Source organism: Schistocerca piceifrons, chromosome 2, assembly GCF_021461385.2.
Source record: "Schistocerca piceifrons isolate TAMUIC-IGC-003096 chromosome 2, iqSchPice1.1, whole genome shotgun sequence".
Taxonomy (NCBI): Eukaryota; Metazoa; Arthropoda; class Insecta; order Orthoptera; family Acrididae; genus Schistocerca; species Schistocerca piceifrons.
The window spans coordinates 153,282,649-153,310,569 of record NC_060139.1 but is presented as its reverse complement, the minus strand read 5'-3'; positions in this window follow the sequence as shown (position 1 = coordinate 153,310,569).

The following is a 27,921-nucleotide window of genomic DNA, read 5'->3' as shown; positions in this document are numbered from 1 at the left end:
AAGAGAAGGCAGTTCTTACTCAGCTCCAAAAACTGGCAGTACTGTTATGAAAAGATATTTCTTAACCTCTGCTGTTCTTGAGTGTTGCATTTATTAGTAGTGATTTTAGATTTTTTTTTTTTTTTTTTTTTTTTTTTACGAGTGCTCTGTGGTCCGCGTATACCACAGAAGAAAAGACGGGAGATAGAGTATGGAGTGGGCCATCCACATCGAAAACGGACAGGAATATCAAGACAAGTGAGCGAATGATTGATGATGGTCGTCATGCCAGAACTGATGGTATTGCGCATTAGTTCAATATTACCTATGCTTCAGCACTTGCAATCGTCCACATGTCTCTAAACTATCATAGACTTGGTACTCAGTGGATACCATGTCAGCTGACAAACAGAAAGGGGAACGTTTCGAAGTGTTAAAGTGAAAGTTAAGGCTTTTTGAAGATGAATTTTATCCGTAGTGGATGCCGTTGAACTCTGTGACTTTTCCTTTATAGGACCTAGAAAAATTTCCGCTACCAGTCACAATAAAAGGTTATTTATTTGTCACACGACCCGTTTCGGGCTCGTGCCCGTCCTCAAGTTTTTATACATTCATGTACATGTTTATGTTGCTGGAGATCAATCAAGATGAAGCATCATTATTATAGTTACGCTGTCGTGATAACAAGAGTGCAACTAAGTGGAAAAACAGTCACTACAGCGTAACTATAATAATGGTGTTTCATCTTTATTGATCTCCAGCAATATAAACATGTACGTGAATGTATAAAAACCTGAGGATGGACACAAGCCCGAAACCGGGCGTGTGACAAATAAATAACCTTTATTGTGACTGGTAGCGGAAATTTTTCCACAAGCCCGAAACCGGGTGTGTGACAAATAAATAACCTTTATTGTGACTGGTAGCGGAAATTTTTCTACGCCCTTTTTGAAGATTTTAAGAGGAAATTCTCCGTCAGATAGTAACCGTTCAGGACACACAGGTTCATCACTACGAACTGACGACTATGGTGTGAATACAAACCAACCATTTTCCCCTAATTTCTGCTGCATCGTTGATGATGTCAGAGTTTTGGGATATGAAAGGTCTACTACTGATTAATAACACACCTGAAAATGAAACAGAGAATAGTAGTGACAGCTGCTGTGAGCTACTGTGAGAGCTGAAGAGGAGAGGAAAGCGTTCAAAGGGTGTAATTTTGCTGCAGGATAATGCGCACAACTAATGAAGTTGCGAAAACAATCCAGTGTATCGAAAATACTGGTTATAAGCTGCTGGAGCACCAGATGTGCAGTCCTAGCCCAGCTCGAAGTGATTTTCACCTTTTGGGTCAGAGAAGAATCCCATCTGCTGATGAAATTGTGAACGTGATTAATGAGTGAATATTCACGATGCCAAGGCTGATTTAGAAAACTTATCATGAGATGAAACAAACACATTCAGGTTGAGGGTGAATTTGTAGTCTAGCGATGTGGAAAGCATAAATAATATTAATTTGGAGTTTCTAATATCAGTGGGGAATGTGTCAACTAAATGACTATCCCAGTTGGTTTGAGGAATCTATGAGTCTGGAGACATTCCATCAGACTAACGGGATATCACCCTTCACGCAATCCTGATGATAGCAAGGGCAATCCGTGCGATCACACGATCACCTCAACGGCCCAAGTATCGAAGTTGTTGTCAAGAATTATACACAAGCGAATGGAAAGGAATTATATATCAAAAAGAACAGAAACCACACACACACACACACACATACACACACACACACACACACACACACATATATATATATATATATATATATATATGTGTGTGTGTGTGTGTGTGTATATATATATATATATATATATATATATATATATATATATATATATATGTGTGTGTGTGTGTGTGTGTGTGTGTGATTTCTGTTCTTCTTGACATGTCCAGAAGAACAGAGATCATTTTTTGAACCAGCAGCCATTACGAATTAAGACACAAAGGAATTACAGACCTTGACTGCTAGTGGGTATGTGCTGGTTTGGACCAGGAGTCGAACCCGGGTCTCCAACTAATAAGTAGATGCTCTGATCACTGTGTCCGAATGGCTCCCATAACGACGCAAATTTTCAACTTTCCCCATTGATTTCAATCAATGCCCAGTCACAGCCAACATCTGTAATTCCTTTCTGTGGGAACGAAAACTGAGGATTTGTTGAATGATCAGTTTTTCTTTAGAAAAAAGGCAGGCTTAAGATAAACCAAGTATTTGTCGACCTACGAAAAGATTTCGACAATGGAAAATTTTGTGAGATGTTCGAAATTTTCAGGAAAATAGGTATAAGGTCTGTGGAAAGCCGGATAATATACAATATGTACAAGAACCATGAGGGAATAACAAGACTGGAAGTCAAAGAAAAAAGATCTCGGATTAGAAAGATAAAATAATGGATGTAGTCTTTCACCTATACGATTCAGTCTAGACATCAAAGAAGCAATGACGGAAATAAAAGAAAGGTTCAAGAGAGCGATTAAAATTCATAGTGAAAGAAATATCAATAGCAAGATTCTCTGATGACATTGCTATCCTCAGTGAATGTGTAGAAGTATTACAATGTATGTTGCATGCAATGACCAGTCTAATGAGTACAGAATATGGATCGCGAATAAACCGAAGAAAGACGAGAATAATGAGAAGTAGCACAATTGATACTAACCAACTTAACATAAAAATTGGTGACCATGAAGTAGACGAAGCGAAAGAATTCTGCTAATTTGCAAGGAAAATAATGCATGACAAACGAAGCAAGAAGGACGTGCAAAGCAGACAAACATTAGCTGTGATGCGAGGAAGAAATTTGTGAGAACGTAACTTTGGAACACAGGAGTCTGTGAAAATGAATCATGGCTTGTAAAAACTGAACGTTAGAAATGTGGTGGTATAGACTGATATTTTGGATTTGCCAGACTGATGAGAAATGAGTAGGTTCTCCTGAAAATCGGTGCACAGAGGACAAGAAGAAGGCCTATGATGATCGTACATGTGTTAAGGCTCCAAGGGATATCTTCCATGGTACTTAAGTGAGCTTCTAACATTCTGCGTGGTGTCTGTCTGCTCTAAGTCGTGTCTCCCTACCACTTTCACGCAACGATGCTCTGAGCGTGTTTTTTAGGGAATTGACTAGTTTGAACCTGGGACCTGTTGCTGGTAAGGAGACGCCAGACCACACATGACATGTAGAGTTCAGAAGAGTTCAGTGAGACTACCGATGATATAACCAAATACTTACTGATTTCAGCGTCAGCTCCACTGCACTCCCTGTAAAAGAATCTTAATACTAACTAAATTTAGTGGAAGGGGTTCAAGGCTTTCCTATTTTTAGTTAGCTGGTAAAATAACGTCGAAAAAGCAGTTAAGCTTATCATTGGAAATTTTATTCTACTCACAAAACATTGTTTATAAATTGCACTACCGATAAAAGGAAATGTTTTAATACAGGATGATAAAAACCAACTGCATTCAACAAAAATGTGAACGAATATTCCCTGAGCGGGTTTCCAAGTTCTACAATGGATCGAAGGATGACCTACGCCATATCACATCTATAATCTAGGTTTAAATTAAGTTTCACAAAAGAGAAAAGTATCAAAATGGTCTACAGTGACCCTCAATTATCTTTAATTACTTATCTAACTTGTCGTAAATTACAGTGGCTAATGTGGCTTCTCAATAATTATATAACAGAAAAATCATCGTGTTTCAGATTGACAATCGACACTGGTATTACGTAAAAAGGGGATGTAACAGATGAGACTTCTGCAGTTCTGAGGGAAGCCGTACGCGCTCAAAAATGCGGCATCGCGTGCGTTCATTACCTTGTCGGTGTTTGTCAGGGGGCGGCGGCCGGCGTAGCTCCATACAGCTCGCCCTCTCGGAAGCAACTCTTTCCTAACTTCTCCTTACTACCATTTAACGACGTTGGTTTTAAAAAAAACTGTCTGGCTGTGTTTTCATCTGACCAATCGGGGTCTCAATGTAAACCTTAAGCTCCGCCTACAAAATTTCTGTCTATCCAATGAGAAACGTTATACTTTTCGTGGTGGGGCAATGTTTTTAACGTTTGCAACGTAACAGAGACGCGAAAAAGTCTCACGCTAAAACTTGCGGTTGGTGTGGCCCTTTTAGTGTTATCGTAAGATCTGTACTGTTCTTCTAGAGGGCTCCATCCTTTAACATGGGCTGGGGGGTAGTCCTGGCGGTTACTTTTCGTGGTGGGGCAATGTTTTTAACGTTTGCAACGTAACAGAGACGCGAAAAAGTCTCACACTAAAACTTGCGCCTGGTGTGGCCCTTTGTGTTATCGTAAGATCTATACTGTTCTTCTAGAGGGCTCTAGCTTTTAACATGGGCTGGGGGGTGGTCCTGGTGGTTAGCTGGCGACGTGGGTGTCCGTCCCTTATCGTAGGGCCTTCTAGCTTAACAAATTTCTGCTCTCGGCTTCTGTTCTCGTTTCTCCCCTCGGAACTGCGTCTGTCTTACGGTGGGAAGGTATGACATGCATTTAGGCATTCTTGTGTTAGTCTGTGGAATTCCATTTGCTCACTCGTTACTCATATTACTTTGGTTAATTTAATGTCACGATTTATTTGGAGCTATGTGACATACTACTGGATTTGCTTATGATGTCAGGGTTTTCATGGAAGGTGTTGGATTTGCCTCACACCTTACATATCACCACCCTTCGAGCTTAATTTTTGCACTGAAGTTAGGCAATGATTGACTCATTGTCCAAGTCAGTCAAAAATTATTCCTTTATCTAAATTTTGTTGCCTACTGTTCAGCCACGTTATTCTGGTTCTATGCTAGTTTGTATTACCAATTTATATTTTTATATTCTTCCACATTATTTTCAAAAATATGTTTATATTGACAAGAGAAGAATATTTTATGCTATTATTATTATTATTTATTTTGAAATATTTTCTTTCTTTATTGTAGTGTGAAGTTTGTTTTTTAAGAAGTTTGTTATCGAAAGTGAGGAGCCTTTCACATCGATTTTCTTAGAAATATTTTTTTATAAATGTAGTAATTAAGTAAAATCTATTCCTAACACATTTTTAAAATCTCATGTAAAAATGTTTTTGTTTCTAGACACTCATTTCAACATTGTTAAACTAACAAATAAGAATTATTTTCAAGAATTGCTTTGACAAAGAAATATACATAGACAAGTATTGAGATATTATCCTAACAAATGGTACAAATGTTTAAAAAAAAGGGAAAACTTCCAACAAGATAATTTTTTATTCTTTGTTTTTATAAGGAGTTTCAAATGGTTCAAATGGTTCTGAGCACTATGGGACTTAACTTCTGTGGTCATCAGTCCCCTAGAACTTAGAACTACTTAAACCTAACTAACCTAAGGACATCACACACATCCATGCCCGAGGCATGATTAGAACCTGCGACCGTAGCAGTCGCACGGTTCCGGATTGCGAACCTAGAACCGCTAGACCACCGTGGAGGGCTATAAGGAGGAAATAAGTAAAATATAGTCATTCTTTTATTTTTATGAGGAGAAAGTATGTGGCATATAGTTTTAGTGTTTTTTATGCCTTACTTTTGTTCTTTATATACTGTCCATTACAGAACTAATGACATATTTGTATCGATAGTCTATTTTTTACCTAAGTCCATAGTCAATGACTGTTATTTTGTAGTTTATTAGCTGTCTGGTGTGCTTAACTTATTTAGTTTTACACATGTTTCTTTTGCACAATTCCTACATCACATAATTTGATTTCACACATTCACACAACCCTATGAATGTTTAAGTATGAGGTTGGCGAATGTTTTTGCACGAAGGTGATGGACACGAGCGTGATGGATGTGGGCAAGTATTTGATGTACAGCTTCGTTCGTCATTCCTCGTTGGCTTTGCAAGTGTGTGTTGCTGTTGTGGATGGCCCATAATGGAATGGAGCTGTGAGTGCAGAATCTGGTAATTTAGTGGCTTTGTATGCGTGAAAGTGATCGTTATGTGTCGCTAAAAGCGGTCGTTTTTCGTTGTAATACTTCGTAGGCGACTAGTTTACAATAGGATAGGGATTTGGGAAGATATGTCGTCTATTCTTCACCCATCTTCTCTCTTGGTCTCAATCTTGCGAATCTTCAACTTCTGTTCTTCCTGCTTTTTCTCTGCTTCTTACTTGCTTCTTTGTTCTTCTCTGGGCAGGATATGGAAATTTTTACTGATAACTAGTCGCTTTGAAGTTCTCCTCTTAGTAACAGTTTGATAAATAGTTTGGGCGTGTCATTTTTTACTTTGTGGAAGTTTTCTTCAGTTTCGTGCATAAATGTGCTGTTTAATAGCAGTATTGTGACTTTTACACACATTTTTATTTTTGCCAGTGGTGGCTTGCCCAAGCGGTCTTCTCGTCGGGCCGTTAATTACTCGTTCCGCTGAGTCGGGGCGTCCGAAGACCCTCTTGACCTTCCGTGTTCTGTCACAGCAGGGTTCTGCTTAGCGGGCCAATTTACTGCCCACATCAGATACAAGGGCCCTCTGTTGGTCTCGCTGTCCTTTCCCTTCTCTCGACGCTTCTGCCTTGTAGGAATCATGTCTTGCTAATTATGTCCTTTTCTTTCTTGATACTTCTCGCGTTGCAACTTGTGGGTCGTTGCATCTGGTCTTTGCTGGAGTTTTTACAATGGTTCTTACAAAAAGTTTTACTTATAATCATCTAACATATATCTAGTACCTACATTGTGTTACGCCTACTTAGAAAGCTTTACAAATTTTGGCGCCCTTTCCATGTTACAAATCTAAGATATTTTGAGTCTTAACTTCTAAAAGAATCCTCAAATTCGTTTTTTATTTTTGTGTAGTTTCGTGGTGTATAACATTTTAGTATTTCATGCTGTTAGACTATCTACATTTTATCCCTTCACCTTAATCTATGGTACTATTGGTGTTATTTTTGTTTTTGTTTTTATTGAAACTACTTTCTTTTTCCCACCTTCCTCTCTCTTCATTCTTCTTTCTCCTGACGATCTTACCTGCAACATAATCTTGAAATATTGTGCTGATTATTTACCAGTAATAAAATTAATCTTCAAACTTTTTGATATGGCTCACATGATGAAGTCCTAAGGTTTTGCCTGTTTTTGGGTTCATTAGATCCACAGCATTATCATGAGAAATTCGGCTAATTATGACAGTTCCTTTGTATGCAGCGTAAAACTTATGTATTTTGTGTTTCTGTTTACTGGAGAGATGATGTGTTTTTACAAATACTTTCTGGCCTACTGAGAATGTTCTTTTAATTGCTGTTCTATCTCCTCTTTCTTTTCTTTTAATGGCTGCCTTTCTGATGTTGGAGAGCGCTGTTGCTATGATTTGTTTGTGCTGTCTACGTGGTACAATAGGAAATCTAACATTTTCTCTGGTTATGTTTGGGGGTTCAATATTTTTAAGTACAGTAACTGGAGGTAGTAGTGTAGTGCTATGTGGCATTTCATTTATTACTTCTTGAAAATCTTTAAGGTATATATCCCAAGTGTTGTGTCTTTTGCCTGCATATAATCGGCATAAAGTGCCTATGTCCTTCATAGATCGTTCTGCTGGATTTAAGTTAGGTTTGTACTTAGATATGTAGATGGGTTTTATTTTGTGTTGTTTTAACGTGTTCTGCCATTGCACTGATTTGTATTGTGGGCCATTATCCAAAATTATTCGTTCCACTCGACCTACTTGTCTGAGAAAATTTTGTCTAAATGCTTTACTTATAGTAAGACCTGTTGCCCGTTTTAATGGTGTCAAGGTAACATATCTAAAAGTAAGTTCCAAAACGACAAATATGAAAATATATCCATTTTTTATGTGTTGGAGGGGCCCCATTAAATCTGTTGCAGCTATTTGTTTTAATTTTTTAGGGATTATTGTAAACATAGGTGGTTTGGTTTGGAAAGTGACGTGTTTAGCCCTCACACATTTTTTGCATTTGACTAATATTGTTCTAATTCGTCTCTCCATATTAGGAAAATGGCTTGTTTGTTTTATTTTTAAAAAGCATTTCTTTGGCCCAAAGTGGCCATTACTTAAATGTGTATACCATACATACTTATTAATTAGTTCATCTGGGATATAAATTAACCTTTCATTCGTTGCAACATTTCGTCTAAAAAATAAAACATTGTTTTTTACGAGATAGTGCTGTCGAATGTCTGGAAAATCCTTACATCTCCACTTGTGTTTGATTCCTATTATTTCGGGATCCTTGTCCTGTTCTTTGCCTATGTTTTTCAGTGCTGTCGTAATGTAGTTATCGAAAGGTACTTGTTTCATATGGTACATTGTAAACTGGTCTTCTGCTGCTTCCAAACCTATGTTACTGGATGCACCCTGTGGACACTGTGATAAAACATCTGCTAATACATTCGCTGGTCCTGGCATGTGTGTAATAGTGAAGTCAAATTCTTGTAGTATTAACATCCATCTGGCTAACCTCCCATGAGTTAGTTTAGCTGATAACAGAAATTCTAATGCTTTGTGGTCAGTGTATACTTTTGTTTTTCTTCCGAATAGGAAGTATCGGAAACGTTGGAAGCCCCATACAATGGCCAATGCTTCCAGCTCCGTGACTGAATAGTTTTTCTCGCTTTTTGTGAGTGCACGACTGGCAAATGCAATTGTTCGATATGATCTTAGCCCTGCCTGTTCATATTCTTGGAATAAAACAACTCCTAAACCTGTTTTCGCGCTATCAGTGGCCACACAAAAATTTTGTGTTAGATCAGGTTGTGCTAAAATCGGTGCTGTTGTTGTGCGTTTTTCACTTTTAAAAATTCCTCATTGGCTTGTCGATCCCATACCCATGGCGTGTTTTTTTTCAGTCAATGCACATTGGCGTGGTGTTGCCAGAGAATCGATCCAAATAAATTTTTTATTGAATCCGGTGAGACCTAGAAATCCTCTGAGAGTTTTCTTATTATATGGAGTACAGAATTCTTTGATTTCCGTTAGTTTTTCTGGGTCGGGCATTACTCCTTTCTCTGAAATTATGTGTCCTAGAAATCTGACCTCTCGCCTTCCAAATTTGGATTTTGTTATATTTACTGTGACCCCATGCTCTTTCATGATCTGTAAAAACTGATTTTATGTGTCGTTGTGATGTTCCAAAGAGGGTTCTGCTATAATCACATCATCAACATAACAAGTAATTTTTTGTAAAATTTCAGGACTGAGTATTGTATTAAATCCCCTAATAAACGCTGCTGATGATATGTTTAAACCAAATGGCAATCGTTTAAACTGGTAACATCTACCGAATACGATAAACGCTGTAAATTTTCTACATTCTGGGGCCAATTCTATTTGCCAGAAACTACTCCGTAAGTCAATTGATGAAAATATCTTAGCACCGTGGAAGTTTTGTATCAATTCCTCTAATTTTTCTGGGCGATCTGTCTCAGTGATTATGATTGTGTTGATCTGTCTGGAATCAAGCACAAACCTGGAGCTCCCATGTAGTTTTTGTACAATATGGAGCGGGCTGTTATATGTGGAGGTAGCTGGTTCAATAATATCGTCATCTAACGTTTTAGATATCTCCTGGAATACTTTATTCCTGTAGCTTAATAGGATTGTGTAGGGTGGCACTCTAAATGGTTTGTGCTGTTTACTTCAAACTTGTGCTGAAAGTGTTTAATACTGCTAGTCTTAGGTAAAAATACCTCTGCTTTATCTCGCAAAATACCCTTTAATTCTCTTTTACTGTGTTCTGAAATACCTTGAACTTGTTGCATTTTTCGTCGATTTCTTTATGGACTTCTAACATGTGTTGAGGCGATTCCCCCTTTTGTGCATTCCATTCTAATTCTTCATCCTCTCGCATCATTCTTAATTGTTTGTTTCTAACTGGTATTTCTTCTAATTTTAGCTTTTGCTCAAAGAGAAGTGTGACATTCCCGAATGTTACGCTACCTTTCCCCATATCTATTATCGCTCGTTTCTCATTTAAAAAATCTGCACCTATAATCAAATCTACAGTTAGTTTAGGTATAATCACGAAGTTGGCTTCGATCTTTTGACCTTGACACGAAAGAGTTAACCTTGTTTGTCTCGTAACTTCCTCAGCATTGTTTCTAATAGGACCTCTTACCTTAATCTTACGTGTTTTCAGAACTGGCAATTCCTCATTGGCACTACACTGCATGAATAAATTTTCTGAGATCGCAGTCAGTTCACTTCCGCTATCAATTACAATATTGACTGGGATATGCTTTACCATGGCCTTCACAATTGGTTGAATTTGAAAGGATTGGTTCTGTTCTTCTTCTTCTTTCATCAACGAATCCTCCAATGAATCATACATGAGTCTTTTCAGGAATTTCCCTTGTGAATTCTAACTTTCTGTAGGATAAGTAAGCTTCGACTGCTACTTCTCTCTCTTTTATTTCCTCTTCTCTATTTCTTCCTTCATTTACGCTTTCTTCAACATCCTCTACTTTTTCCTCATCCTCGTTTATCTTCTCCTTCTTCGTCGCTACTTCCACATAATCGCATCTAAATGCTCTAATTACCGCTTCATAACTTCCTTCATTATATACGTTGGGTTGTGTGCCCACTAGTAACTTATTTTCAACTTCTGTCGACTGCGCATATCCTCATTGAATTCGCTTTCCCTGGTTTCCATCTCAAATAGCTCTGCAATACTCATTACTTCGTCCTTTCCTCCTACATTCGTTGTGCATGTCTCTGGTAATTCATCTTCCTCGTCAGTATTCTCCCAATTAATTTCGTCCCAACACGATATTGTTATTTTCCTGTCTTCGTTTTCATCTGGTCCCTGCGGATTTGTTTCTTCCTTCTTCTCTTCTCGTGATAAGATTTTTACTTCTCTGTTGAAGGTGCTGCAATTGTCCTGGGTCGGTGCGTCATTCCCATTGGCATGGGCGCTTAGCTGTCAATTCGAACGTTTTTCGGGGTTTGGTGGTCTTACCTCCTCCTCTTCTCTCTGTATTCTCCTTTCTTGTTCAGCTTGTTCATAGTGGTTTCTTTGTTGATAATTTGTCGGTCTATTGGTTCTCCAATACCCGTTCCGGTTGTCGTTATTCCCTCTGTAATAGTTGTTGCCGTTCCTGGGTGAATTATAGTTATTGCCATATTCTCTTATAAATCCACAACCGGTTCTTTGTGGAAATCTGTCGTCGTTTCTTGGTGCGAAGTTATCACATGGTTCGTAATTATTGTTTCTTCGTACTATGTCTTGTGGATTCCACTGCTTTTTGCTTTCGTTTTCACGTGCGCTTCGTCTTTTTCTTGCGTCATCTTCCGAAAATATGAACTCTAGTTCCCTTAGAATACCTTATATGCTTCGACGTCATTGCCTCCGCGACCTACTAATGATAGCTGGTATTTCAATGGTAACTTCATCGCGCATAATTTAATCAACTCTCCGTCACTATATGGTACATCTAAGCATTGATTTTTCTTTGCCATTAATTCGAAAAATTTCACGGGACTCTTCTCTCCTGAATTTTTAAAATATGGGTTCTGTAAAAATTCGTACTTCACTCTGTTCTGTGCTTCGCTGGACCAATATCGTGAGAGAAACTTTTCTCTGAAATCTTCGTACGATCGGCATGTCGCTGCAACATTTTGCATGGTTTCTGCGACTGTTCCTGACATGTGTGCACATATAAAGTCTAATTTGTGTGCTAGCGTCCAGTGTTCTGGTAATCCTACTCGGAATTGATCAATAAGAGTTCGTGGATGTAATTAGCTTCCTTCTCGAAAGTGTTGAAATTTTTTGACTGCGAGGAAATGATCGTTGTCGTACTTCGTCATAGTTCCATATGAAATTCGCGATTCTTCGCCACTTTTGTTTCTGATCATTTCTCCCATCGTTCTTTCCGGTTGTGGTAGATCCATTGGATATTGTCCACTGTAACTTTCGGCTACCCGCGGTGCAGGCTGTCTGATTTCACGTATGTTACTTTTCGCCTGTGATTGGAATCGCAAATGCATGATATCTTCGTTAATTGTTTGTTTTTCCGGTGCTGTTACAGATACGGATGTGGTTGCAGACTCAGTGCTTGTTCGATCCTGTTCACTACGCTCTTCAATGGTTTGCAACAACTCTGTTCGCAATTTCTGAAATTGTCGCTTCGTATGTGTTTCTATTTTGACTATGCGGTTATCTTATCTTTTCAGCGCTGCTTTTGTGATACGTTTGTGTAGCACACTGTTTTCAACAGTTTCACGCGCTGTACCTGCTGCTTGTCTAGTAATTACGTTTATCTGTTTCTCTAGTTTCTTGACTTCTCCCTGGGCGTTGTTAAGTAATGTTTTGATCTCGTCCAGAGTGTCATTACGGAATGTTTGTACGTCCGCTTGTACCTTGTCAATGTCTGTTCTCAATTGATTGTGACCTGTTACTAAGTTTCCTATCACTTCTCGAGATGATTTTGCCTCGTCTTTAATATGACTTAGGTGTAACTGAATTTTTTTGTTTTGTTCTTTAATCTCACGCATTTGTCTCGTAGTTTCTGAAAATTGTTTCGTCGTTTCTGCATTCTGAATTTTAATTTGGTTCACAATTTCTTTATTTTGTCTTGTCATGGTTTCCGTCATTAATTGTAATAATTCTGCCAGATTGGTGGGTCCTATTGGGTTTTCTTCCGACGTCCTACGCTCTATGTTTTCACCCAAGTGTTGGTTTGCAACCGATTGCATTGAATTGTGCGGTGACACGTTTCTGCTCGAATTCCTTGTACTCTGTGGTGAGGGAGCTCTGATTACTTGTACTATGGGTTCTATGTATTCAAGTCGCAAGTTAGAATCCTCATCGGCTGTCTCTCTACTTTCCTGCTCCTCTGTCGTATGCTGACCTAGGTTTACTGTGCCTTGACGTACATTATTCACGTTATTATAAATTGCACTATTGATATAAGGAAATGTTTTAATACAGGATGATAAAAACCAACTGCGTTCAACAAAAATGTGAACGAATATTCCCTGAGCGGGTTTCCAATTTCTACAATGGATCGAAGGATGACCTATGCCATATCACATCTATAATCTAGGTTTAAATTAAGTTTCACAAAAGAGAAAACTATCAAAATGGTCTACACTGACCCTCAATTATCTTTAATTACTTATCTAACTTGTAAATTACAGTGGCTGATGTGGCTTCTCAATAGTTATATAACAGAAAAATCATCGCGTTTCAGATTTTAACTTACGTAGCAAATGTGAATACTATGAGCTTCAATTGACGATTGACGCTAGTATTACGTAAAAAGGGGATGTAACAGATGAGACTTCTGCAGTTCTGAGAGAAGCCGTACGCGCTCAAAAATGCGGCATCGCGTGCGTTCATTACCTTGTCGGTGTTTGTCAGGGGGCGGCGGCCGGCGCAGCTCCATACAGCTCGCCCTCTCGGAAGCAACTCTTTCCTAACTTCTGCTTACTACCATTTACCGACGTTGGTTTAAAAAAAAACTGTCTGGCTGTGTTTTCATCTGACCGGTCGGGGTCTCAATGTTAACCTTAAGCTCTGCCTACAAAATTTCTGTCTATCCAATGAGAAACGTTATACTTTTCGTGGTGGGGCAATGTTTTTAACGTTTGCAACGTAACAGAGACGCGAAAAAGTCTCACGCTAAAACTTGCGGCTGGTGTGGCCCTTTTAGTGTTATTGTAAGATCTATACTGTTCTTCTGGAGGGCTCTAGCTTTTAACATGGGCTGGGGGGTGGTCCTGGTGGTTAACTGGCGACGTGGGTGTCCGTCCCTTATCGTAGGGCCTTCTAGCTTAACACGGTTCTGCTATCGGCTTCTGTTCTCGTTTCTCCCCTCGGAACTGTGTCTGTCTTACGGTGGTAAGGTATGACGTGCATTTAGGCATTTTGTGTTAGTCTGTGGTATTCCATTTGCTCATACATACTACTGGATTTGCTTATCATGTCAGGGTTTTCATGGAAGGTGTTGGATTTGCCTGACACCTTACAAGCTGTACATCAGATAATTGAGGACGTAGGCTGCAGGTACTACTCTGGGGTGAAGAGATTGGCGCAAGAGAAGAATTCGTGGTGGGCCGCATCAAACCAGTCACAATACTGATGACAAGATAAATGTACAGAAATGATGTTACATGCAGTAATGTTTACCCGAAAGAAGAAGTCTCTCTTATTAAAATCGCCTTCATTTTTTGCCTTCCCCCTTATACCGACACTTCATTTCAGAAATAGAATTCCATTAAACCGATAAGTAAACTTTGTTGATATAATTCGTTTGATAAACAATTACTAGCGGCAGCGAAAAGAACCAACGGCCATTAAATACCATGAAGGGCTAATTACAGTTACTGGAATATCACGACGCATTGTAATAAAGGATTAATATTATACAGCTAAATAATGTGACTGTATATTAATGAGGGAGCTGAACATAAATCCGGCGGTGTGGTACTAAAAGAGCACTAAAAGAAATCAGCTAAATTTCCACTACACGATAAGTCACACAAATATGAAGACTGTAAATTCAGCTAAATACTTAGGGATTACAATTACAAATAACCTACATTGGAACGGTCACATAGATAATATTGTGGATGGAGCAAACCAAAGACTGCGATTGATTGGCAGAACACTTAGAAGCTGCAACAGGTCTACTAAAGAGACTGCTTACACCACAATTGTCCGCCATATTCTGGAGTACTGCTGTGCGGTGTGGGATTCGAATCAGGCGGGACTGACGGATGACATCGAAAATGTACGAAGAAGGGCAACTCGTTTTGTATTATCGCGAAATAGGGAAGATAGTGTCACAGACATGATACTTGAGTTGGAGTGGCAATCATTAAAACAAAGGCTTTTTCGTTGCGGCGGGATCTTCTAAGGAAAATTCAATCACCAGTTTTCTCCTCCGATTGCGAAAACATTCTGTTGCCACCCACCTACACAGGGAGAAATGATCATCAGGATAAAATAAGAGAAATGAGGGCTGGCACAGAAAAATTTAAGTGCTCGTTTTTCCCGCGTGCCGTTCGAGAGTGGAACGGTAGAGAGACAGCTTTAAGGTGGTTCATTGAACCCTCTGCCAGGCACTTTGTTGTGAATAGCAAAGTAATCACGTAGATGTACAATGGGGCCAGTCAGTATTCGTCTACATTGCTTGCAGCGCCTCTTCTGGACTTGGACCATAACGGTTGGAACCTAGAAGACTGGAAAACCTTGGTCTGATCAGATGGGTCACGACATCAGCTGGAAAGAGCTGATGGTAGGATACGAGTGGTACAGACCCCACGAAGCCATGGACCTAAGTTGTCAACAAGGCACAGTGCAATCTGGTGGTGCCTTCGTAATGGTGTGGGCAGTGTTTATGTGGAAAGGACTGGATCCTCACCTCCAAGTGAACCGATCACTAACTGGAAACGTTTATGTTCCGCTACTTGGAGACAATTCTTAACTATTCATGGACTTTATTCCCAAACAACAATGGAACTTTTATGATTGAAACTGCGCCATATCACCAGGCCACAATTGTTCATGACTGGATTTAAGAACATTATGGACAATTCGAGCGAATTGTTTGGCCACCTATCGAACATTTATGTTATGACAGTGCGATGAAATTTGACGTTAGTGGGCTATGGCAGTAGACGACCGACGCGAATGCCTTTCCTAACAGCACGAAATCGCCTGCAGCGCCTCTCCTGGGCTCGTGACCATATCGGCTGGACAGTGGACGGCTGAAAAACCGTGGTCTGGTCAGATGAGTCCAGATTTCCGGTGATAAGTGCTGATGGTAGGGTTACAGTGTGGCGCAGACCTCACGAAGCCGTGGACCCAAGCTGTCAACAAGGCAAGGCATAAAAAAATGGCTCTGAGCACTATGGGACTTAACATCTGAGGTCATCAGTCCCCTAGAACTTAGAACTACTTAAACCTAACTTACCTAAGGACATCACACACATCAATGCCCGAGGCGGGATTCGAACCTGCGACCGTAGCGGTTCCGTGGTTCCAGACTGAAGCTCCTCTAACCGCTCGACCACTGCGGCCGGCGCAAGGCATAAGCTGGTGCCGGTTCGATAATAGTGTGGGCTCCGATTACGTGAAATGGAATGGATCCTGTGGTCCGACTTAACCGATCATTTATTGGAAATTGTTCTGTTCCGCTTCTTGGAGACCATTTGCAGCCATTCATGGACTTCATGTTTCCAAGCAAGAATGGAATTGTCGCTGGCCCACAGTTGTTCACGAATGGTGTGGAGAACATTCTGGACAATTCGAGCGAATGGTTTGGCCATCAGATCGCCCCAAAACGATCCCATCCCAGATTTATGGAAAGTAATCCTAAGGTTAGTTCGTGCACAAAATCATACACCGGCAACACTTTCGCAATTATGGATGGCTATAGAGGGAGCGTGGCTCAGTGTTTCTGCAGGGGACTTCCGACGACTTGTTGAGTGCACGCCATTTCGAGGTGCTGCATATGCCGGGCAAAAGGAGGTCCTACACGGTATTAAGAAGTAAAACTTGACTTCTATCACTTCAGTCTATAACGTCGATGTGATCTGAACATTAGGACACAGTTAAAGCCCTTGAAACATCAGGAATGGATGACTTGGTATGTAAATGGTCATCTATGCGAATCAGAAATAATAGTGATGTATACCCAATAGCACCTCATGCTATCATGCCAGAGGACGGGCCTCTATGACGATAAGGAATGCAATCTGAATCTGTCAACGGCCGTTGTCCTTGGAATCTACACACACACACACACACACACACACACACACACACACACATACACACGTCCATCGTGATGGTTCTGTATAGTTTTTGGGGCATAACACTGTCGGCGCCCCTTTTTTTCTGTTGTCCTGTCAAGGAAAGTTGCGACTATGATCGCTGTGCCGACAGTCCATGTATATACATGTCTTGGTGCAAACAAGCCTACTTCATGACACAAGGTAAGCGGGGTGGCTGTACTATCCTGCATGGCCAAGCAAACAATATGTCTGTCGTCAGGGTTACTAATCGCTTGGGAGCATTGAGTATGGCCTGCCTGAACCCTCGATTCTGTATTCGCATGATTTGTCGAAGCCCTGCCAATGTGAGCAGCTATGTCGAAGGTCGCAGAACGACATAGCATAGTATCGATAGGGCTTGAGTCTGCATCAGTCGGATTACGACAGTTGTTGTCCGATGCTTCTCACTGTTGTAGGGCAAGGACGGCAGTGGACATGGCGGGTGAAGTGGCCATTTCGTTATATTCTCTTGGAGACTGTTTCAGCCTAGTGGCGAACATTTAAAACTATATAAAAAACGACGGAAAACAGGAAACGACGCACAACGAGGGAAGTAGGACTTGGCAAGTACAACCAGTACAAACTCTCGCCGTGTACGAGTGGGCATTATCTTACTGAAATGTAAGTCCAGGATGGTTTTTCCAAGAAGAGCAACAAAACGGGGCGTAGAATATCGTCGACGTACCGACGGGCTGTAAGGTTGTCGTGGATGACGACAAAAAGCCGGCCGCAGTGGCCGAGCGGTTATAGGCGCTTCAGTCTAGAACCGCGCGACCGCTACGGTCGCAGGTTCGAATCCTGCCTCGGGCATGGAAGTGTGTGATGTCCTTAGGTTAGTTAGGTTTAAATAGTTCTAAGTTCCAGGGCACTGATGACCTGATATATTAAGTTCCATAGTGCTCAGAGCCATTTGAACCTTTTTTTTATGACGACCAAAAGTCTTCTGATATGAAAAGAAATGGGACCGCAGATCATCGCTCCTGGTTGCCGTGGCGTACGGCAGCCTACAGTCAGGTTGATATCCCACCACAGTCTGAGGCGCCTCCAGACGCCTCGCGGACTGGAATCTCGTTGACTGGTGCAGAATTGTCTTCAGCGATGAGTCCCACTTCCAATTGAGCCCCGATGACGAGCGAAAAAGTACCTGGAGACGTCCTGGACAGCAGCGGAATACGAAGTTGACTGTCGCCCGCCATACGGTCAAGTTCTAGGGTGCCATTTGATTTCACAGCAGGACCCCCTGTGTTGTCATCAGCGGTACCATTACAACGACAGTATTCTACCCCCATTTCCGTTGCCCTTCATGGCAAACCATCCTGGACAGATTTTGGCGCAATATACCTCAGCAGGACATCCAACTACTCTATCAATCAATCCCAAGCCGAATTACTGCTTGCATAAAAGCCAGAGATGGATGAACGAATTAGTGACTTTCTTAATTTGTGAAGTACTTTCTCTTGAATAAATCATTCAATTTATCTGACTTTGTATTAATTAGTTTGTCTGTGTAATACAAAAATAGGAAATTTGTGGTAAGGTCTTATGGGACTGCTGAGGTCATCAATCCCTAAGCTTACACACTCTCATGGTGGTAACGTCACCTAGCGCTCTGTATGAAAATCACTGGCTATGCTGTGTGAAGGTCTGTGGCTGGTTGGCATTGTTGGAATTTGCTATTATAGTGTTGGGCAGTTGGCTGTTAACAGTGCATAGTGTTGCACAGTTGGAGGTGAGCTGCCAGCAGTGGTGGATGTGGGGAGAGAGATGGTGGAGTTTTGAGAGCGGATGATCTGGATGTGTGTCCATCAGAGAGTAAATTTGTAATACTGGATGTCATGAACTGACATATATATTATGACTTTTGAACACTATTAAGGTAAATACATTGTTTGTTCTCTATTAAAATCTTTGATTTGCTAACTATGCCTATTAGTAGTTAGTGCCTTCAGTAGTTAGTCTTTTATTTAGCTGGCAGTAGTGGCGCTTGCTGTATTGCAGTAGTTCGAGTAACCAAGATTTTTGTGAGGTATGTGATTCATGAAAGGTATAGGTTATTGTTAGTCAGGGCCATTCTTTTGTAGGGATTTTTCAAAGTCAGATTGTGTTGCACTAAAAAAATATTGTGTGTCAGTTTAAGCACACTCATTAATAATTTTTCTAAGGGAACGTTTCTTATGGCGACCCTCCCAGGATACCTCACTGGAATCTTCTGATTTTTTCTTGTTGTTTGTGTAATTAGTGTAGCTATTGTTTATCGCTAGCATGTAATTATAGAGATAATTTCCTTTGTAGTTGTAGTTTTCCATTGTTGTACAGTAAAACAGTAGTGGCATGCATGTAGATTTGCACTGAGTATTTTGCAGCTGTGATTGCAGTTAATTAGACATTATTTTCAATGCTATGTTAATGTGTTTTCTTATTTTGCTCTTCAAATTGTGCTTTTCTGTGTTATCATGCGAAATATTGTCACAATAATGGCATGTGAAAAACATAATACTAGGCTCCAAAGTAAAATGAGAAATGACAGTGAAGACGAGAGTAGTGTGTGGGTGCCACGGTGTAATGAATTAACAAATATTCAGAATAGTAATTTGGTAATTGTGCATAGGGAAATGGAGCGGGCGACAAATAATGGTGTAGACAGTGAAACTATTAGTGAACAGGGAAGTACTATCGATTGATCACTCGGCAACAGGTCGCCTCAGGAATCCGAAATGACAGGACGCAATCTTGCAAATACTGTAGATTCAGGTTTTGCGTCCTCACCGTTTTCTCAAATAAGTCAAGACACATTTTCTGCTTTTCAAAATGCGAATATTGCCGGTCCAAATGCACTGCCGAATACCACTGAGGAACATGTTTCAAACATCAGTGCATTGTTATTACAGTTAATGCAAATGGGACAAAGGCTACAAAAGTTAGACACAACGCTTGAACAAAATCAGAAACAGTTGGGACAAAATCTTCGAAAGTTAGACGCAATGGAACAAAATCAAAAACAGTCACAGCAACAAATGGAACAAAATTAGAAACAAATTAAAGAAACACTTCAACAAACACGTGAAGATTTAACTACTGAGTTACATAACATCGAATCGAAATGTCAAAAAGTCTGTAATAACGTAAAAACACAAATTTGTGAGCATTTTCAACCTATTTTCTCGCGTTATGCAAATGCGTTGCAGAATAACGAAGCAGCCATAAAAGAACTGCAAACTATTGTTCATGAAAAATCACGAGACCTTGCGCGCTAAAATTGACTGAGTTGCATCTACCGTTTCGGTTACGCAACTTGCAAAACCTCAGGAAAACTTAAAGGACACAGTAGATACTCTGAAAATTGGTTCAGAAAGACACGTGGAGGAAATTAGTTCATTATCAGAGAAAGTAGTCGAACTTTCGGATCAGCTAAATAATTTATCTACGAAGGTAGATGATACTTTGAATGACACAAGACCGGTAGTCTTTAATGACACAGAAGAGTATGAACAAATTAGAAAATTCAAACACAATCAGAATCATATCAATACACAATACAAAAGAGAAATCCGGGAAGTACAAGATCAGTTGACACAGGTAATACAAGAATTATATATTTCAGAGGACACTCGCGCTCCAATACGGGAAGAGGGACTTAGAAATACCGAAAAGCCACAAAATAATAACACAGGGAATTTCGGAAATTATGAAAGAAATTGGCAAGGTGCACCGAATTTAGAGATGGAACGGCCGACATGACGTAACAATGACCGATCGCATTCTTACAGCTGGTTCTTCTTCTTCTTCTGCTTTTACGGCCTCATTGGACCACTTCAGTCAATCATTTCTGGTCCTCTTCTTTGGTATTTTCCCCTTCCGAGTGGCCCAGTATCTCTTCATTCGTTCCGATGCTTTTCGTCGTTCCTTATCTGTAAATACCCTTTTCATTGTATGTCGTTTGTCAATTTTTGGTTTAAATCTTATTTCTGTGTCCCTCAACTTCTTTAAATTTGGCGTTTTGTTCTGCAAATCATCCAGAGTTATTTCCAGTTCTTCCATATCCTCTCTTATTTCCTTAAGCCATCCTCCTTGTTGTTTCAAATTCCAGAGTTTCTCAATAATTTTCCTTGATAATCTGGTTTCTGGTGTCCTCAGAATGTGACCACAAAAAGAGATCCTTTTCTTTCGTATAGTATCAGTGATGGGCTCCAGTTCTCTGTGTACCACTTCATTTGGAACTATCCGCCATTGCCCAGCTTTTTCATATTTCTTATTTATGCATGCTCTAGCAATTCTTCTCTCTACTTTTAAAAGTTTGTCAATTCTGTTTTTCTGGGTGACTTTAAAAAGAGTTTCACTTCCGTATGTAACCTCTGGTTGAACCACCGTCTTGTAATGTTTTAATTTTGTTTTAATTGATAGACATTTTTTATTGTACGTAGACCATGTTAGTTTTTGAGCTTTTATCATTTTATTAGTTCTTGCTCGCCATGCAGGTTTCTCGTCCAATTTATGTGTTATAATTTCACCCAGGTATTTAAATTGTTTCACTATTTTAATTTCCCTATTGTTCACTGTGATGTGATCTATTACAAGTGGATCCGTTACCATTATTTCAGTCTTTTCAAATGATATCTGGAGTCCTAATTTTTGTGCTATATTTTGTAAGCTTGTTATTTGTTTCGTGGCTTCCTGAATATTATTACCTAGTAATGCTAGGTCATCAGCAAATCCCAAGCAATTTAGGTTTATTTTATCTTTCTTAGTTCCAATTTTAATATTCATAGGATTTTCCTTGTACCATTCTCTCATTACATATTCAAGAGCACAATTGAATAGCAATGGTGATAAACAATCTCCCTGTCTCAACCCTGTTTTAATCGTAAATGGTTCAGATATTTCTCCTCTAAATTTTACTTTGGATTTGGTGTTTGTTAAGGTTAACTGTATCATTTTTATTAATTTAGGATGAAGTCCAAAATTCCTTAATATTTTCATCATTGAAGATCTATGGATGCAATCATATGCCTTTTTGAAATCTACAAAGGTTATGACTAGTTGTTTTTGCCTTCTTTTGTAGACATCCATAACTAACTTCAAGGTGATTATCTGTTCTGGGCAGCTTCTCCAGGATCTAAATCCTCCTTGATATTCTCCCAGTTCCAGTTCTAATTGATCTTTACAGCGGTTGTATAGTATTCTTGACATGATCTTATACGTGCAGTCCAAAAGGGAAATTCCTCTATAGTTGTCTGGATTTGATTTTTCTCCTTTCTTATGTAATGGATGTATTATAGCAGTAGTCCAATTTTCTGGTAATTTCTCTTCATTCCAGATTTTTACTATGCATTGGTGTAATGCTATCTTTACTGGTTCTGCTGCATATTTCCAAAGTTCAGCAAACGTTTGATCTTCTCCACTTTCTTTGTAGTTTTTGAGTTCTTTCAAAGCTCTGTAGACCTCATTAATTGTAGGTGGATTTATATTTTCTGCTGGTGTTTTAATTGGGGTTTCTGTGTTTATCTGAAGAAGTTCTGGGGGATCTTCACAATTTAGTAACTTGTTAAATGTTTCTGCTAGAATTTCTGTATTTTTACTATTGCTATGGGCTAGGTTATTATCTTTATCTTTTAACATTAATGTTGGAGGATCATATCTTTGTAATTGTCTGCCAAATATTTTGTAATAGTCTCTTGAGTTTGTTTTTTCACTATTTGTTTCTATCATTAGAAGTATATCTTTTTGGTACTGACGTTTAACTCTCCTTATTATTTTTTGTGTTGTCTTCCTTTGTTTTGTGAGTTCCAAATATGATTTTTCTGTTTTTTCATTTTGATGCCTTAACCAGGCTTGGTGTCGATCCAACACTGCTTCATCACATTCATCGTTCCACCACTGGTGTTTTTTCCTTGGATTTATAGGAGCAACTTGTTCAGCTATTTGTTTCAATTTGGGAATTATTTCTTCCAGATCATCTGCTATTTTTATATCCCTGGTTTATGCTTCATAATCCCCATTTTGTATCAGTTTATGAGGGTCATAGGTTCTCTTCTTCTTCTGGTGGGATTTTTTCTTTGCTAATGGGGTTAATTTAATTTTAATTTTTATCATGTAATGATCTGATCCGGTATCTGTCCCTCTCAGTACTTTCACATTGTAAATTTCCTTGTGGTAATTCTTATCAATGCAGACATGGTCCAGTTGCCATTCTCCTTTCTTCCAGTCTGGATGTTTCCAAGTTTTTAGTTTACTTGGTCTTCTCTTAAAATACGTCGACTTTGAGATCATGTCATGGTTTCTGCAAAATTCCACTAGTCTTATGCCATTTTTGTTTGTTCTTCTTTGTGCTGTCCATTTCCCTATTATGTCTCTATATCTCTTTTCCCTTCCTAACTGGGCATTGAAGTCTCCAATTAAAATTTTGATGTGATTTTTATTAATGTTATTTGTCGTTTGATCTAAGAGCTCCCAAAATTTTTCTACCTCTTCTCTGTGTTCTTTTTTATTATTTTTATCATTTGTCGGGGCATGGGCATTTATTATTGTGTACATTTTATTTGCAGCTTTTAGAGTTAATGTTGAGAGCCTGGGAGATTGTGCTTTAAATTCTATTATGGACTCTATTATTTTCAGACTCACCACGAATCCTGTTCCAAATTGTGGACACTGTTTCATGACTCTTTTCCCTGGTATTCCCTTATAAATCCTATATCCTTGTGATTCTATCGGCTCCTGATCAGTATTTCTCTTTTCTTGAAGTCCGGTTATGAGAATCCCCTTGCGATCCATTTCATCCGTCAGAATTTTGAGTTTGCCTGGTTGTATGAGGGAATTTATATTGTGTGTCGCAATGTAGTTTATTTGTCCTGTCTTGAGTTTTGGTCGTCTGTCCGTTTTGGGTATTTTCAGATGCTCCGACTCATCCAAGTTATCTTTCAGGTGACTGCCCACCGTATCCGAGTGCAGTCTTCCTTGGTTATTGCCAAGCGGTGGATTATTCCTTGAAAGATTTCCTTCCATGTTTGACTTTCAAAGGTAGTCAACCTTGTATGGAGCAAGCTCCGAGTTACAACTACGGTTGTTAGCCGTAGAGGTTGTTTAGTGTTTGGTCCGCGAGAGCTATTTTATTTCGCTCAAGTCCGCCGGTAAACCGGTGAGGACCCCCCTATCCGCCACCTGGGACGCGCCACGTCGGAGTATCACCTCTCCGCCTGCTACGACACCGTAGTAGGATCGTGGACAGCTGGTTCATTTTCTAAATAGCCACACATAAATTCTAATCTGTGCTCTAATGACCAGTTGGGAGGAAAACAATGAGAGAATTGATGTCAGAAAGTTCTCGTTAAAGCTCATTCATTGCCACATAAGAAGAAACACTTGAGTCACAAATTCTTTCTGATTTACAATGGACCTTACAGAATGCGACGTATGCCACATGATAATTGCGTTGAAGTTGAAACTCTGCGTACTAGGAAGAGTAAAGGTTTACACCGTATTTCACATGTAAAACCGTTTAGAGATAATCTGATTTTTAACTTAGTCTTTAAAATAAAATTTATCACCAAACATTACTAGTACAATTTGTCACACTGAGAAACTGTTAACATGCAACAATGTTTTGAAGTTGACTATCCAGTCTAGAACCTAGGGAACATATTTAAACAGTATTTACGAGCGCATTGTTATAGTGAACAGACGACACAGTGTTATTGTATGTGTACATTCTTGCTTGTTAGTTGCACGATTACGTAACGACTATAAGGCTCACATACATAGAGCATATACCAGTACTGCTAATGAGATTTTGATGCAAGATTTTGGTTTACTTGAAAAGACATTCTTTATTTAAAGTACTTTCTGTGAGATTAAACATGACTTAGCATTTGGTTTCTTTGACAGCTTCACGATTATATCACGACGCTACTAATGTGTGACACAATTTACATTGTTGCTTTTGTGCTGTATCTGTTTTATATCTGCACAGTTTTTCTGAATTCTTCTGGAAAGGGAAACATATTTTAACAGTAACTTTTGTGGTATAGCTACAATGTGACAGCCTTTTTCGTAGAACAACAATACATTACAGTATAGCACTTTCTTGATCACGGTACTGTACGAAATAACTATGTTATCTATATGCGTAGCATTTCACTTTTATTTATTACGAGGTAAGTACATTGACTTCTACAGAACTTCGCTTATGGGCGACGATAATTACGACACTTCGAACATTTTCACCGTCAAGTAATAACAGAGATTATCTTACAACAAGACGCACAGTTTAACGCTGCAGTACACGTATTTGAGTGATTAACATTGTACTTAAAACATTTACTTACTGTTAAAGATTTTTGAATCACAAAGATACAAAGAAAGTTTTCCGTGATACATTTCATTCCATTGCTGAAATCTTAACACCTGAGAGTATAATTACATTAATCCTCAGGGGGGGTATACGCCTACTTTGTGTACCATGTGTTTGGCAAGCACAAGGAGCCCTAGCGAATATGGTACTTGGTTATACATCTTTACACATCGGTACCATATTTCTCTAACACATAAATCACACAGCTATCTGATCATTTAACTGAGAGAGAGACAAACATTTATTTTACTACATCAGTGACAGGTGTTTACGTAATTACACAGTTGGATAACTTCACACTTATGAAATTTGTCTGTACTTTGTGATATATTCATACTTTTTTCGGAACAATTGTGATTCCATGAGAGCTTTGAATGATGTATTTGGTATGGGATCATGATTTTTAAAGTACGTTTGAGGTAGATGACACTATTGAAATGAGCAGAGAATTATGTGTCATTTTAAGCACAGTCATTAATAATTTTTCTAAGGGAACGTTTCAACACCACTTAATCTAATTTAAATTTTAAAATAACTTACGCTAAGGACGACACACACACCCATGCCCGAAGGAGGACTCGAACTTCCAAAGGGGGGAATTGCGCGGACCGTGACAAGATGCCCACAGACCGCGCGGCTATTCCGCGCGGCATATATCATAGGTATCGATTTCCGTTTCATTCGGATAATTCCTCCGTGATGTGTCGTTTTCCTTGTCTTAGAGTGTATTTTGTGTTTTCTTTGCGTCTGATGTAAGGCAAGTGACAAATTCAAGCATGTATTAAACAAGTATAGAAGGAATATATAAATTCCCTCAACAGACGTTCAGGACTTGTAGTGGCGACCAAGACAGTTAAGTTTAGCATTGGAGCTCATGTTCGGAAATGGTACCGTTTTCCCGCTAGACGCAGAATAGCACAACGCACGTTCAATCTTCCGCATATTCGGCGCCATTTACTAGGGTACAAAGCACGTAAATCACCGATCACCTGCTGTCCCATGCCAAGGTGTGCCGCTGCATGTACATCAAAAGATGTGGTTCCAGCATGACGAGGCACTAACTCATTTTTGATGTGGGATCAGAGATCATCTGGATCTACAAATTGAGCAACAGTGGGTAGGTCGTGTTGGCCCGATTACTTGGACTGCACGACTCGGATTCACTAGATTAGAGCCTATGGGGTCACACGAAATCCTTGATGTGCGAGTCCTCTATGGCATCTGAGGAAGGCTTACTGGTTCCTTGTGGCGATGCTGGAGTAATGGTGATAGTGTGTACCGGATCATGCTATAGAGGTACTAAATCTGTGCTGACGTCAGCGTTCGACACATCAAGCCGTATTAAGTGGATCCAGACGACAAGTAACAGGGGTCAAAGAGCAACGTGTGCTGTGGTATTTTGCGTGTAGCGGGCAAACCATAGGTTTTCAGACTTGAGTTCCTATGCTGAATTTATCGTTTTGGTCTCCACTACCAGCCGTCCAAGTCTGAAAATGGAATTTCATTACAATGTATAGTGATAGATAATTGCTAAAATACTGTTAAAACGTTATATTTTATCCTCTGTAACCACGTGTTTGTGGTCTCCCTAGATTATGTAATTTCACGTTCAGATAACGTTTAGCGCAGTGGCATCTAGTCGGGCTTAGTGGCCAGTTGCTTGAGAGGGCGAAGCAGCCACTTTGTAAAGTATTTGCCTTGTTTCAAGACAATAGTGTTTATAATAAGGCAAAAGTGCTTCGTAAAATAACTGTAATAAGGCATTAGTGCATTAGCAACTAGGTAAAAGGCTGTATTCTCTTATGTCTGTTAAGACGTCATAAAATTATTTTAAGAAAATGATTACAGCTATTATGGGGTTCCCAAGCTACGCAGCAGGTATTAGATGCTGTAAGAAAAGAAGTGAAGCAGTTTGGTGCAGTATCTGTACTATCTAGTGTCTCAAAATGAAAAGAAAAGTTAAAAAAAAACACATGACGCTACTGAAGACAAACCTCAGATGTGTATTGAACCAAGAGAAACAGGAAGAAGTCCTCAAATATATTTTTGACCAGTAACTTATTTAAGCTACTAGGCGTTTCAGCTTGAAGTGTGGAATAATTTACCACACCCATACAACAAAAAGAGAAAGATATGGCAAGCAAGGACTGGGTCATACGGTTTAGGAGACATCCAAACATAAGCCTTAGAAAATCCTTTCTCGGCCTCTGGCAAATTTTCCGAACCTACTGGGCAAAGTGGCCATATTGCGGACTTTCACTTAAGCTCACTTTTCTACTACGATCGGAGGATCAGAAATAACAATACTATTGTTTTACAGTTACGGAATGCATACAGTTTATACAGACATATATAATACTAACGAAAAAAAAAACCAGAGCACCAAAAAGTAATTAATGTAGAGTAAAGAAAGTTCGTGAATACATTTGCCTAGGTAACTTATTTATGAGATTAAGATTGGAAGATTACAGGTTAATGTAAGCGCGAGATAACCCATTGCAAATGTGAAGTTCTGGCACGTTAATAACCGATGTAATCGCCAGAACGTTGAATGCAAGCATACAATCGTCCATGCATTGTGTTGTATAGGTACCGGATGTCACTTTGTGGGATGAAATTTGATGCCTTTTGGTCGCAGTACATGGACAGTTAATGGTGGCTGTCGATGACACTTGAGTTGTCGTCTCATGACGTCCCATACGTTCCCGATTGGGGATAGGTCTGAAGATCGAGCTGTCCACGGCAACATGTCGGCACACTGTAGAC